Genomic DNA, 15,005 nt, shown 5'->3' on the forward strand with positions numbered 1-15,005 from the left:
TTGTATCTCCCATTTCATCTTCATCTACATCCTCTTCCATTTCCATAATATTGTCCTCAAGTACATCGCCCTTGTATAAACCCTGTATATACTCCTTCCACCTTTCTGCCTTCCCTTCTTTGCTTAGAACTGGGTTGCCATCTGAGCTCTTGATATTCATACAAGTGGTTCTCTTATCTCCAAAGGTCTCTTTAATTTTCCTATAGGCAGTATCTATCTTACCCCTAGTGAGATAAGCCTCCACATCCTTACATTTGTCCTCTAGCCATCCCTGCTTAGCCATTTTGCACTTCCTGTCGATCTCATTTTTGAGACGATTGTATTCCTTTTTGCCTGCTTCATTTACTGCATTTTTATATTTTCTCCTTTCATCAATTAAATTAGGTAGATGGTCATAATGTTCTGGCTGATCAGTGTACAGTGGTAATGTCCAATTGACACACAGTCAAAAGATTTGCTATCATGAAAGTTTTGTCTTCACCAACCAATTTATTCGTCATCTTTGAGATATATAGGTATTGTATGTTGTATGTTAACCGGGGATCTAGAAACGACGGAGAGGCTCCGTCTCTCGCAGCAGCCGCAGTGGTCCACAATCCCATGACGACTACCGCAGTCCACTTCACCCTTCCGCCGCCCCACAACGAACCCAGGGATATTGTGAGGCCCTGGTGGACCTCCCCCCCTCCCCTCCCGCCCCCAGGGAACGTCTCACACCAGAGAAGTGTAACCCCTGTGTTTGCGTGGTAGAGTAATGGTGGTGTACGCGTACGTGGAGATCTTGTTTGCGCAGCAATCCCCGTCATAGTCTAGCTGAGGCGGAATAAGGGGAACCAGCCAGCATTCGCCGAGGCAGATGGAAAACTGCCTAAAGACCGTCCACAGACTGGCCTGGTCACCGGACATCGACACAAGTCCACAAGGTGGGTTCGTGCCGGGGACCAGGCGCTCCTTCCTGCTCCGGAAAACCGTGCGTTAGACGCTCGGCTAACCGGGCGGGCCGATGTATAGGTAACTTATCGTCGAGCACGAAGCAGTTTTGAGTTGAGTACTATCGAGACACAGCCTGCTAAGTTTGTCTAAATATTGTGCAGACTCGGCATTTCTAAGTCAAGCGTGCAAGCCTGCCACATTAAATCACGCGACCCACGGACGCTGTTGAGTTATTGTTTATTCTCACGATAATATAATCAGCAGCTGCGCAATCGGCGATGTTGTGTGTAGGCACTTGGCGTGACTGTTTCCCTTGATAGGCTCAATACTGCCCTACCCGAAACTCTGGCGGTTCCTTCAGTTTGTTTTACTTCAAAAGAAAAGGATTTTAGACTCGGGTTTAAAGTCTCGGCGACTACCATTTTCAGCTTTTAGTAAAATTTATATGTACGGTCATACTACACAGTTCAACGATCTTATTATTCTTTAAATGCCGTCATTTTCCTCTTTCGGCTGTAAAAGTTTCGAGTCATACTACGGCATACAAATGGGTTAAGCATAACGTCACCGTACAGCTGTGTTCTACATTCTATATCTGTTCCACGTCGACTGACCTCAACATGTACGGAAACAATACAAATCGACATGTCATGTTACTCGTGTCATTGATAACAGCAGCTAACAGTGTTACCAGGAACGTTGAAACAGCCATACATGGGCCCTGTTGTTTTGACCCATTTTTACGCCGTAATGTGGCATCTAATCTTTTACAGCCAAAAGGGGAAAATGACACAATTTAACAACTTTATGGAGACTGCGGACCCGTACTACAAGATTTTTATATGTACCGGATGATCAAAAAGTCAGTATAAATTTGAAAACTTAATAAACCACGGAATAATGTAGACAGAGAAGTAAAAATTGACACACGTGCTTGGAATGGCATGGGGTTTTAATAGAACAACAAAAAAAAGTATTGCTAGACGCGTGAAAGATCTCTTGCGCGCGTCGTTTGGTGATGATCGTGTGCTCAGCTGCCACTTTCGTCATGCTTGGCCTCCCAGGTCCCCAGACCTCAGTCCGTGCGATTATTGGCTTTGGGGTTACCTGAAGTCGCAAGTGTATCGTGATCGACCGACATCTCCAGGGATGCTGAAAGACAACATCCTACGGCAATGCCTCACCATAACTCCGGACATGCTTTACATTGCCGTTTACAACATTATTCCTCGACTACAGCTATTGTTGAGGAATGATGGTGGACATATTGAGTATTTCCTGTAAAGAACATCATCATTGCTTTGTCTTACTTTGTTATGCTAATTATTGCTATTTTGATCAGATGAAGCGCTTGTACATTTTTTGAACGTTTGTATTTTGTTGGTTCTAATAGAACCCCATGTCATTCCAAGCATGAGAGTCAATTTGTACCTCTCTATTTACATTATTCCGTGATTTATTCAGTTTTCAAATTTATACTGACTTTTTGATCACGCGGTACATCCTTGTGATTGATGGTCTGCAAGACTTCAGCCATAATAAAACGAAACACATGCAGCCGTTGTTTTGATATTATTTTGCTATATTACACACAGTTTCGTTGACTCAGTACACTATCTCTAGGCTTTAATTGAAGCTGAGGGAGTGAACTCCAATCGTATACACGATCCCATCAGTGGCCAACATCTATGAAGTAACTTCCACAGAATACTGTAAAAGCGATGCTGTGTCTGCGTTACTTAAGGCCTGAATGTGTCGTGCTGAGTCACCGAAACAGTGTTGCGGTATAATAAAATAACATCAAAACGATGGCTGTAGGTGGTTCAGTTTATTAAGCATTACAACAAGTAAATGATCTTATTAAGCTTCCACTGTTTCGTGCTGTATTCCTTACACTGGTACTGAATGCTTCGTTTTCGAGATCTCAAAGCGATATGGAGTTCAAGAATGTCACACCACGTTTACTCGTTACATTCAGACCATTTCACACTATGGAACTGGAAGCTCCTTGTCACAATTCGAACTTTCTAAGCTATGCTTTCTTAAGCATATTGTGGAGCACAAGCATATTGCAAAGATATTCTGTAGCAAGTGACTGATTAGTTAAAGTGCCACAGGCTTCGACTAACTGAGGAGCTATGTTCGAAGCAACATATTTTGGCGAGTTGAAGCAGCAGCCAGGGGGTACGTGCTCTCTGGGCATGCATGCAAGTCTGAGTCACACAAAGCAGACTAGCAGAGTCTGGTTTGGTCATTTCCTGTCGGCGTTTCCGGATGGTCATCAGCTGCAGCTCTGCTAGGAACGAGTGACGTAGTAATTTGCTTTGAAACTGCTTCCTGTTGGTTATTCTCATGCAAAAAGTTACAAATGTATGGTGACACTACAGCTAGCATCACCAAGAATTTTCTGATCTTTAACGTGCATTTACTTATGTTCAGACTTAACGTTCGTCGTTCAGTGATGCGGCTATTTTCAAGGCACAAATGGTAGAGAAAGGATTTTTCTTTGATCTATCCGAAAGATAGGCTCGTTGAATTCATCACAAACACCGTTAGTTAGATGTTTCCAGCATTTTACAGTGCATAACAGAATTTGTTGTTGTTCAGTTCTTTCTTCTGTGCTTGCCCAGAATGGCGCGAGTTTCATGTACGAACAATTGTGTCCTCTCCTGTATCAATGGCTTTGTTTTGAATCGAAATAATTATTAGTTGAACTGGAGCTTCTGACGGGTATTCACATTCCTGTGCCAATAACAAATTCTTATTACATTCATGGTATTGTGTGCACGCTGCAACCACGCATTCATCTACGGCATGTACCCTTACACGATATCAACCTTCATCACGAATACTACTTAAAGAGAGCCACTATTGCTGTCAGTACGCATATTTTGAAAACTGCAATCAGCAGAAAGCTTTTGTCATTCTTTGCAGGCGACACAGGTTAGAAGGTAGATGATGGTGTCGATGTGACCGTTTTAGATCTACATATATGTTTAAAATTTGTAGGTAGAAACGTGTTAGGTTGTTCCATCATCTTTCGGGCGTCACCCGGGACAGCGACAATTCTTCTTGCGATATTTCGGCTGGAAACCTCCCAGCCTCCGTCTCCGACTCACCTTGAAGATGGCTGGGAGGTTTCCAGCCGAAATATCGCAAGAAGAATTGTCGCTGTCCCGAGTGCACGCCCGAAAGATGATGGAACATTATGTCCGCCGGGAAAACTTCAAGAATCACGTGTTAGGTTGTTAGATTGAGCCTCATGTACGCATTACACATAACTCGCCCACAAGGCAATTTATCTACGCGTTCTCGAAATCAGATAATGATCTTGCAGATAGTAACTACGATTATACGAGGGCAGTTCAATAAGTAATGCAACACATTTTTTTCTGAAACAGGGGTTGTTTTATTCAGCATTGAAATACACCAGGTTATTCCCCAATCTTTTAGCTACACAACACTATTTTTCAACGTAATCTCCATTCAGTCATACGGCCTTACGCCACCTTGAAATGAGGGCCTGTATGCCTGCACGGTACCATTCCACTGGTCGATGTCGGAGCCAACGTCGTACTGCATCAATAACTTCTTCATCATCCGCGTAGTGCCTCCCACGGATTGCGTCCTTCATTGGGCCAAACATATGGAAATCCGACGGTGCGAGATCGGGGCTGTAGGGTGCATGAGGAAGAACAGTCCACTGAAGTTTTGTGAGCTCCTCTCGTGTGCGAAGACTTGTGTGAGGTCTTGCGTTGTCATGAAGAAGGAGAAGTTCGTTCAGATTTTTGTGCCTACGAACACGCTGAAGTCGTTTCTTCAATTTCTGAAGAGTAGCACAATACACTTCAGAGTTGATCGTTTGACCATGGGGAAGGACATCGAACAGAATAACCCCTTCAGCGTCCCAGAAGACTGTAACCGTGACTTTACCGGCTGAGGGTATGGCTTTAAACTTTTTCTTGGTAGGGGAATGGGTGTGGCACTACTCCATTGATTGCCGTTTTGTTTCAGGTTCGAAGTGATGAACCCATGTTTCATCGCCTGTAACAATCACAAAGAAATTGTCACCCTCAGCCACATGACGAGCAAGCAATTCCGCACAGATGGTTCTCCTTTGCTCTTTAGGGCGTTCGGTTAGACAACGAGGGACCCAGCGGGAACAAACCTTTGAATATCCCAACTGGTGAACAATTGTGACAGCACTAACAACAGAGATGTCAAGTTGAGCACTGAGTTGTTTGATGGTGATCCGTCGATCATCTCGAACGAGTGTGTTCGCACGCTCCGCCATTGCAGGAGTCACAGCTGTGCACGGCCGGCCCGCACGCGGGAGAACAGACAGTCTTGCTTGACCTTGCGGCGATGATGACACACGCTTTGCCCCACGACTCACCGTGCTTTTGTCCACTGCCAGATCACCGTAGACATTCTGCAAGCGCCTATGAATGTCTGAGATGCCCTGGTTTTCCGCCAAAAGAAACTCGATCACTGCCCGTTGTTTGCAACGCACATCCGTTACAGACGCCATTTTAACAGCTCCGTACAGCGCTGCCACCTGTCGGAAGTCAATGAAACTATACGAGACGAAGCGGGAATGTTTGAAAATATTCCACAAGAAATTTCCGGTTTTTTCAACCAAAATTGGTCGAGAAAAAAAATGTGTTGCACTACTTATTGAACTGCCCTCGTAAATATCTCTTAAATGTTCATTTATGCCCATTATTCGTTCCAATGTGCAAAGTAAGCACTAATTACTGTTAGATATGTTCTTTTTCTTGTGTATAGTCAGGTACGGTTATAAATAATTTATTGGGTATAAACTTTATTTAGAAAAGAGGATTTATTTAGGACACGTTTCCGAATATAGACTTCCATGTATTTAGAGTGACAGAAAGGTAGTTTGCTTACAACATATACTGATACCGTATTTTTTTTCTGCGTAATCAGGTAGACTACTGACATTACGTCATTGTTTTTTGTATCGTACGACTTTTACAATAGTGTGGAGACTAGTCTGGAAGGAACTTAGTAGGTTAGGTAAGCCTTCTGCATCTCCAAGCACACACCACAAGCTACTGCAGAGTGTACACTGGAAGATGCTTCGTTCCAGTCAAAGCGATTTAGAAGAAAAGATATATCTTAGGGCAGCGAAGGTCAAGTTCTGGGCAGCGAAGGTCAAGTTCTCTTAGCCCTTCAGATTCGCATTTCACAGCCCATATTTACTAGTTACAGTTTTCTTGTTTTCGTCCATGTTTGTCGATGGAGTTCTGGTTCACTTTGCATGTACAGGGTTACTACAAATGATTGAAGCGATTTCACAGCTCTACAATAACTTTATTATTGCAGATATTTTCACAATGCTTTGCACACACATACAAAAACTCAAAAAGTTTTTTTAGGCATTCGCAAATGTTCGATATGTGCCCCTTTAGTGATTCGGCAGACATCAAGCCGATAATCAAGTTCCTCTCACACTCGGCGCAGCATGTCCCCATCAATGAGTTCGAAAGCATTGTTGGTGCGAGCTCGCAGTTCTGGCACGTTTCTTGGTAGAGGAGGTTTAAACACTGAATCTTTCACATCACTATGCGTGAAACTTTCCCGTACGCGTTCAACCGTTTCTTCGCTCACTGCAGGCCGACCCGTTGATTTCCCCTTACAGAGGCATCCAGAAGCTTTAAATTGCGCATACCATCGCCGAATGGAGTTAGCAGTTGGTGGATCTTTGTTGAACTTCGTCCTGAAGTGTCGTTGCACTGTTATGACTGACTGATGTGAGTGCATTTCAAGCACGACATACGCTTTCTCGGCTCCTGTCGCCATTTTGTCTCACTGCGCTTTCGAGCGCTCTGGCGGCAGAAACCTGAAGTGCGGCTTCAGCCGAACAAAACTTTATGAGTTTTTCTACGTATCTGTAGTGTGTCGTGACCATATGTCAATGAATGGAGCTACTGTGAATTTATGAAATCGCTTCAATCATTTGTAATAGCCCTGTACTTACATACAGGGTGACTTACTGTCACTGTGATGCATTCTTTGGAGACAATAAACAATGAGATTTTAAGATAAAAGGCAGTAGTTGAGTTTAACTGTTTTATGATTCAATGTAAAAAAAAGAGCACTCCGTCGTCAGGCCACAAATGGCTCATCGCGACCATCCGACCGCCGTGTCATCCTCAGGTGAGGATGCGGATAGGAGGGCCGTGTGGTCAGCACACCGCCCTCCTGGTCGTTACGACGGTTTTCTTTGACCGGAGCCGCTACTATTCGGTCTAGTAGCTCCTCAATTGGCCTCACGAGGCTGATTTCATCCTCAAAAATGGCAACAGCGCATGGCAGCCCGGATGGTCACACATCCAATTGCCGCCCACGCCCGACAGCGCTAACTTCGGTGATCTGACGGGAACCGGTGTATCTACTGTGGCAAGGCCGTTGCTTATGATTCAGTGTGATGGCTATCAAATTTTATTAGAGCAGGAAAGGAAAGGAACTTTAATATGAAGACATGGATGTAGATGTAGATGTAGATGTAGATGTAGATGTAGACAACGCAGTGCGTGTGATGTCAGGTGGACCTTGGAAAGGGAGCCATTGTCCTGTATGAAGTCGACAGGGTACTGAGGAAACAGCAATGCTGTAATGACTAGGCGAGGACGACACTCGCAGAATGCAGCCGGCGCTGGCTGAGAATGTTCGATAACTTTCAAGAAGGATCTGGAAGAATCCTTAGGAGGAGCTTAGGAAGAGTCAGCGGAAAATGTCTATACGGGTGAAACTCGCACAAAACTGTCTGGAAAAGGCACGCTGGGCCAAGTCATTCAATACTGTGAGTTAGAAGAAGACATTACCAGAAAGCCATCGCAGTTAGTAGTCGCCGGGTGCAGTACCACTGCCGACCCTGGAAGCCACTGCAGAGTGACACTTCGGTGCATAAACAAATACATGTAGTGTTGTGTGCGTAGCTGTATACAGTCGACGAAAAAATTTTGAAATATTATCAGTCGGGAAGTGTATCTGCGACGTGTCGTAACTAATTACACTTCCAACTTGGAACACCATAACAATTCACTGCTGTTTGTGATATTTCCTTCGTGGCGGACCATCATATACAGAACTTTTTGAAAGAAATTTCCGCCCTTTGACTGTAAGTCAGCGTTCCTTACTTCACACAATGAAAATCGTAAAAAATACCATCAAAGAACACCTTCCCCGGAAATTTCCATTTCTTCAAAACATTGTCTCTTTAAACACCCACTGTAAACAAAATATCCAGCCAATTTCTTAACCGCCATTTCTTAATAAAACTGACACATTTTGAAAAAGTAATGCCACATCTCAACAGCGTCGCGTATTCATCTTATAATCTTAAACGATGGTGCCAGGAGAAATGAAGCACACAGCGTTCCTCGAATATCGGTTTTCCAACTTTTAGCAATATAGCTTCGTGAGAACAATGTCACTTTTCGTCCAAGAATTCCCCTTTAAATTACAGGAATACCTTCGTCACCTTTTCGGATGTATGCTGCAGGAGGGAGTGGTAGGACTGGTTTGAGTTGTGTGTGTGTGTGTGGGGGGGGGGGGGGGGTTTCTTGCTCCTTGCTAAAACAATTTTTGTTTTCGTCATTTTTAGCTGTTTTCCCTCTATCCCTTAGTTGCTCTAAATTAGTGGAGCTATGTACCGTCTATGCAACTAAATGAAGGCAGTTGTTTGTTGCCATACGCGTTTCGCTTCGTTTATTTGGGAAGCATCATCAGTGGCCTGAAATACAAGTTTTTTTTTATACGTACGAAAAATGTATTATGTGATAGATATAATATGCTGGTACATTACATTTTATCGTGTTTTCCTCTTGCTTTTTAGGTTAGAAGCAACTTTTGTAGCACAAGTTCCGTGTTGCGAATGTATCATTCGGTGTTACTTTCCAGGGCTGTTAACACGTGTGTGTTCCTGGAGATGTATTTGTTGTTCTTCATACTCCAGCTGGCCGATTTCTGGCGTTGTTTCATACATACTTGTCACATCGCATGTTTCACTTTCACTTCCATGTGTGTGTTTTCGGCGTGTGGTGTTGCCAACTGTTGTCGTGTGTTTGTCTTTCTTTTGTTTCTGCTGTGTTTGATGTTTTTAATTTGTTGTGTGTGTGTGTGTGTGTGTGTGTGTGTACACACACATACTCATATTTATTTAAAGAAAACCAGCAGAATACACACAAATGCATGTGCACGAACGCACGCACACACACATACACACACACACACACACACACACACACACACACACACACACACACACACACAACAAATGAGAAACGAAAGTGGCTCTAAGCACTATGGGACTTAAATTCTGAGGTCATCAGTCCGCTAGAACTTAGAACTACTTAAACCTAACTGACCTAAGGACATCACACACATCCATGCCCGAGGCAGGATTCAAACCTGCGACCGTAGCGGTCGCGCGGTTCCAGACTGTAGCGCCTAGAACCGCTCGGACACCCCGGCCGGCAGCAGAAACGAAAGACAGGCAAACACACAACAACAGTTGGCAGCACTACACACTGAAAACACACATATGTTGACCACCAAATGGAAGTGAAAATTAAAGACGCGATGTGACAAGTGTGTATGAAAGAACGCCAGAAATCGGCCAGCTGTAGTATGAAGAACAGCAAGTACATCTCCAGGAAAACACAGGTGTGTTAACAGCGCTGGAAATCGTAAGACCGAACGATACGTTCACAACCCGAAACTTGTGCTACGAAAGTTACTTCTAATCTAAAAATCAAGAGAAAAACACGATAAAATATAATGTACGAGCATATTATATCTATCACATAATACAGGGTGATTCATAAAGAATACCACAACTTAAAAAATGTGTATTTAATGAAAGAAACATAATATAACCTTCTGTTATACATCATTACAAAGAGTATTTAAAAAGTTTATTTTTTCACTCAAAAACAAGTTCAGAGATGTTCAATATGGCCCCCTCCAGACACTCGAGCAATATCAACCCGATACTCCAACTCGTTCCACACTCTCTGTAGCATATCAGGCTTAACAGTTTGGATAGCTGCTGTTATTTCTCGTTTCAAATCATCAATGGTGGCTGGGAGAGGTGGCCGAAACACCATATCCTTAACATACTCCCATAAGAAAAAATCGCAGGGGGTAAGATCGGGGCTTCTTGGAGGCCAGTGATGAAGTGCTCTGTCACGGGCTGCCTGGCGGCCGATCCATCGCCTCGGGTTGTTGACGTTCAGGTTTCATAACTAACCTTTTTCGTAGGACTCTCCATACAGTTGATTGTGGAATTTGCAGCTCTCTGCTAGCTCTGCGAGTCGATTTTCCTGGGCTGCGAACAAATGCTTGCTGGATGCGTGCTACATTTTCATCACTCGTTCTCGGCCGTCCAGAACTTTTCCCTTTGCACAAACACCCATTCTCTGTAAACTGTTTATACCAACGTTTAATACACCACCTATCAGGAGGTTTAACACCATACTTCGTTCGAAATGCACGCTGAACAACTGTCGTCGATTCACTTCTGCCGTACTCAATAACACAAAAAGCTTTCTGTTGAGCGGTCACCATCTTAGCATCAATTGACGCTGACGCCTAGTCAACAGCGCCTCAAGCGAACAAATGTACAACTAAACGAAACTTTATAGCTCCCTTAATTCGCCTACAGGTAGTGCTTAGCTCTGCCTTTTGTCGTTGCAGAGTTTTAAATTCCTAAAGTTGTGGTATTCTTTTTGAATCACCCTGTACGTTTATTGTATGCATAAAAAGTTCGCCTCCGTTAGTTGAGTGGTCAGCGCGGCAGAATGCCACGCCAAGGGGCCCAGGTTTGATTCCTGATTAGGGCAGGAGATTTTCTCCGCTCAGGGAGTGTGTGTTGCGTTGTCCTCATCATCATTCCATCCGCGCCTACGACGCTCAAGTCACCCAATGTTGCGTCGAATGCAAAAAGTACTTTCCCTCGGTGGCCGAACTTTCCCGAATGGGGGACTCCCGGCCCACAGTGCCGTACGCTCACTTCCATTTTCCATGTATAAAAAGAAACATGTATTTCAGGCCACTGATGATGCTTCCCAAATAAATGAAGAGAAACGCCTATGGCAACAACCAAACTGCCTCCATTTAGTTGCATAGACGGTACATACCTCTACGAATTTTTATTTTAGGTAAACAAGCTTATTTTCTCATAAAAAGAGCCAAATTTAGAAAGTTAAAAGACAATTAGTCTTCGTAGACCAAAAGTATTATAGTACCGGCAAACAAATCAGCTTTGTAGCCACTCAAGAAGAAGAATTTACTTAACACCAAAACTCTCACGAAACAATATGAACCGGCCGCGGTGGTCTCGCGGTTCTAGGCGCGCAGTCCGGAACCGCGCGACTGCTACGGTCGCAGGTTCGAATCCTGCCTCGGGGATGGATGTGTGTGATGTCCTTAGGTTAGTTAGGTTTAAGTAGTTCTAAGTTCTAGGGGACTGATGACCACAGCTGTTAAGTCCCATTGTGCTCAGAGCCATTTGAACCATTTTTGAAATAATATGAAATTCTTTATCAGTAAACTCTTCCGGGCTAAGTTGCCGTGGTCGATCTGTAGAACTTCTTCTCCCTGACGTTTCGTTCTCAACTACGGAGAACATCTTCCGAGGTGAGTCGACGACTGGCTGCTAGGAGCTGGGGCCGCCGCTTAGATAGAGATCGTAGGGGGCGCCACCACACGTCACGTGGCATCGATGTGCAGCTATCTCTGGCTATCGTCTGTTCTCTCGATTGCAGGCAATCGATTGTCACGTGATTGATGCAACGTCGACCGCCATATCTTATCCAATTTTAAACCTTCTTCTTTACGATTAAAATTGTATTGATGTTTGTGGATTTCAATTGCCTCTCTATACGTACGTGTATAATAGTGCGACGTCCTCGCTAGCACGCTTGTTTCACCAAATTTTATTTCGTGATCTCCATCCTTAAAAACATGTTCCGCTACTGCCGATTTGTCGATATGTCCCAAGCGACAGTTTCTTTTGTGCTCTGTCAACCGTGTATTGATGCTTCTTTTTGTAGTTCCTATGTAAACCCTGCCACAACTACACGGAATTTTATATACCCCAGGGGTGGCTAGGGGGTGACGAGCATCTTTTGTTGATCTTAGGCATTCACTAATTTTCTTAGTAGGTCTATAAATGGTCTCTACCTGAAACTTGGCTAGTACTTTTCCAATGCGATCCGTGATATTATGGATGAACGGAAGAAATACTTTTCCAGCTGATGGTTGTTGCTGTCTCCTATTTTTAGGCATTTTTCTATTTGGGTGAAGTGCTCGGTTAATCTCGTTTTTCGTATAACCATTTTTCGCAAAGGCCATTCGTAAATGATTTAGTTCTTCTTTCAAGTAGCCTGGTTCACAAATATTATTGGCCCTATCCACTAGTGTTTTTATGACCCCCCTCTTTTGCCTAGGGTGGTGGTTTGAGTTCTTATGGAGGTAGCGATCAGTATGTGTACCTTTCCTGTAGACCTTATGGGCTAAGGTCCCATCTGCCCGTTTGATAACTGATACATCCAAGAAGTTAAGTTGTCCATTCTTCTCCTTCTCCATAGTAAATTTAATCTTTGGGTTGATGCTATTTAAGTGTACCAGAAAATCATTCAAGTCTTCTTCCTCATGATTCCATATTACAAAGGTATCATCCACATACCGATACCACTTCGAGGGGCTTTTTTTTGGCGGCCCCAGCTCCTAGCAGCCAGTCGTCGACTCACCTCGGAAGATGTTCTCCGTAGTTGAGAACGAAACGTCAGGGAGTAGAAGTTCTACCGATCGACCACGGCAACTTAGCCCGGAAGTGTTTACTGATGAAGACGCCGGCCGTGAAAGCCTACATGGAATGAATATGAAATTCTATTACAGTGAACACACATGAAGTATCAATGCTACTTCGTAATAAAAAACTGATTTAAAATATATACATATAAAAGTTACACACAAAATCATTACGCAGGAAAGTAATTGTAAGTCAAATTTTTGTGAGAACTTTTGTAATAAAAATACAACCTAAATAAGCGTCACCTGCAACGTGACAGTTATACGAGGGTCACTCCAAAAGAAATGCACACTATTTTTGTAAAAATACAGTTTCATTCTGCATGTGTGAGAGTTTTTCAGTGTGTAGATGCATCCTTCCCGCTTGTTTTCAAACTTAGTTCAACCTATTCCCGTGAGTTGTCACAGCATGTCTTCAAGATGGCTGTTACACTTGACGTTCGTCAGAAGCAACGTGCTGTCATAGAATTCCTGTGCTGTGAAAACTAGACAGTGGGAAACATCCACAAGAAGTTGAAAAGGTGTATGGAGATGCTGCTGTCGATCGCAGTACAGTTAGTCGGTGGGCAAGCAGGTTACGTGATGAAAGCGAGCACGTCAATATTGGGGGGATTGCCCTCACAGCGGCAGGCCTCGTACTGCACACACTCCAGACAATGTGCAGAGAGTTAACGAATTGGTGACTGCTGACAGACGCATCACAGTGAACGGATTGTCCCGCTACGTTGGGATAGCGGAAGGAAGTGTTTGCAGAATACTGAAAGTGTTGGCGTTAAAAAAGGTTTGTGCCCAGTGGGTTCCCAGGATGTTGACAGTGGCTCACAAAAGAAACAAGAAAAACTGTACCGGTATGCAGCGAACTTTTGGAACAGTTCGAGAATGGTGGAGATGAATTTCTTGGAAGAATTGTGACAGGTGATGAAACATGGTTCCATCATTTTTCTCCAGAAACGAAGACGCAATCAATGGAGTGGCATCATGCAAATTCACCTCCTGCTGGAAAAGTTATGGCTACAGTGTTTTTCGATTCCGAAGGACTCTTGCTTGCCGGCCAAAGTGGCCGTTCGGTTCTAGGCGCCAGAGTCTGGAACCGCGCGACCGCTACGGTCGCAGGTTCGAATCGTGCTACGGGCATGGACGTGTGTGATGTCCTTAGGTTAGTTAGGTTTAAGTAGTTCTAAGTCCTAGGGGACTGATGACCTCAGCAGTTAAGTCCCATAGTGCTCAGAGCCATTTGAACCATTTTTGACTCTGGCTTCTGGTCATCATGCCAAGTGGAACCACCATAAATTCTGATGCATATGTGACGACACTGAAGAAACTTCAAGCTCGACTGAGTCGTGTTCGACCACATCGGCAAAAACAGGACGTTTTGCTGTTGCACGACAATGCACGGCCACATGTCAGTCAAAAAACCATGGAAGCGATCACAAAACGCGAGTGGACAACACTCAAACATCACAGTTACAGTCCTGACCTGGCTCCATATGACTATCATCTCTTTGGGAAACTGAAATAGTCTCTTCGTTTGATGAAGGTTTGAAAATGGTGACGCCCTTGTGCACGCTGCCAAACAGTGGCTCCAACAGGTTGGTCCTGAATTTTACTGTGCGGGTATACAGGCGCTGGTTCCAAGATGGCGTAAGGCAGTTGAGAGGGATGGAAATTATGTGGAGAAATGAAAATATTGTTCCTAAAGGATGTATCTACACACTGTAAAACTTTCAAACATGTAGAATAAAAGATGGATTTAAGGGGCTCCGGAAAGGCTCAAAATCATGAAAAGTTCAATTTTTACTTTTTTGCGTTTTCTGAATCTGCAGACTATTACCTTTTAACACATATATAATTTATTCAATTCCGAAGACTACAACTATTTTTAAATTTTTTTTTGAAATGTGTTCTACATGGGCGTGACCCACTGTGGCGCTGTTAAACTGCTGTCAAATGGTGTTATTATTAACGTCCGTGTTCATCAGGTACATTTTAGTGATGTGAGATAAAGTATGTGTTGTGGCTAACCTGTGATGGTTCAATATATATCGCTGGTGTGATTGTCGATTGTTTCATGTTTATTTACTCTGTCGTTATCTCGAAAATATTCGTAATTAATTCTGTTTCTTGAGTCTCTGTTTTGTTGAAGTATAATAATGAGTAAAAGTAAAGTTGCTGTTGCGACTTTCAATGATGGCAACATTGTAAGGTGCAAGGTATTTAGAAATATGGGA

Source organism: Schistocerca cancellata, chromosome 2, assembly GCF_023864275.1.
Source record: "Schistocerca cancellata isolate TAMUIC-IGC-003103 chromosome 2, iqSchCanc2.1, whole genome shotgun sequence".
In the NCBI taxonomy this organism is placed as follows: Eukaryota; Metazoa; Arthropoda; class Insecta; order Orthoptera; family Acrididae; genus Schistocerca; species Schistocerca cancellata.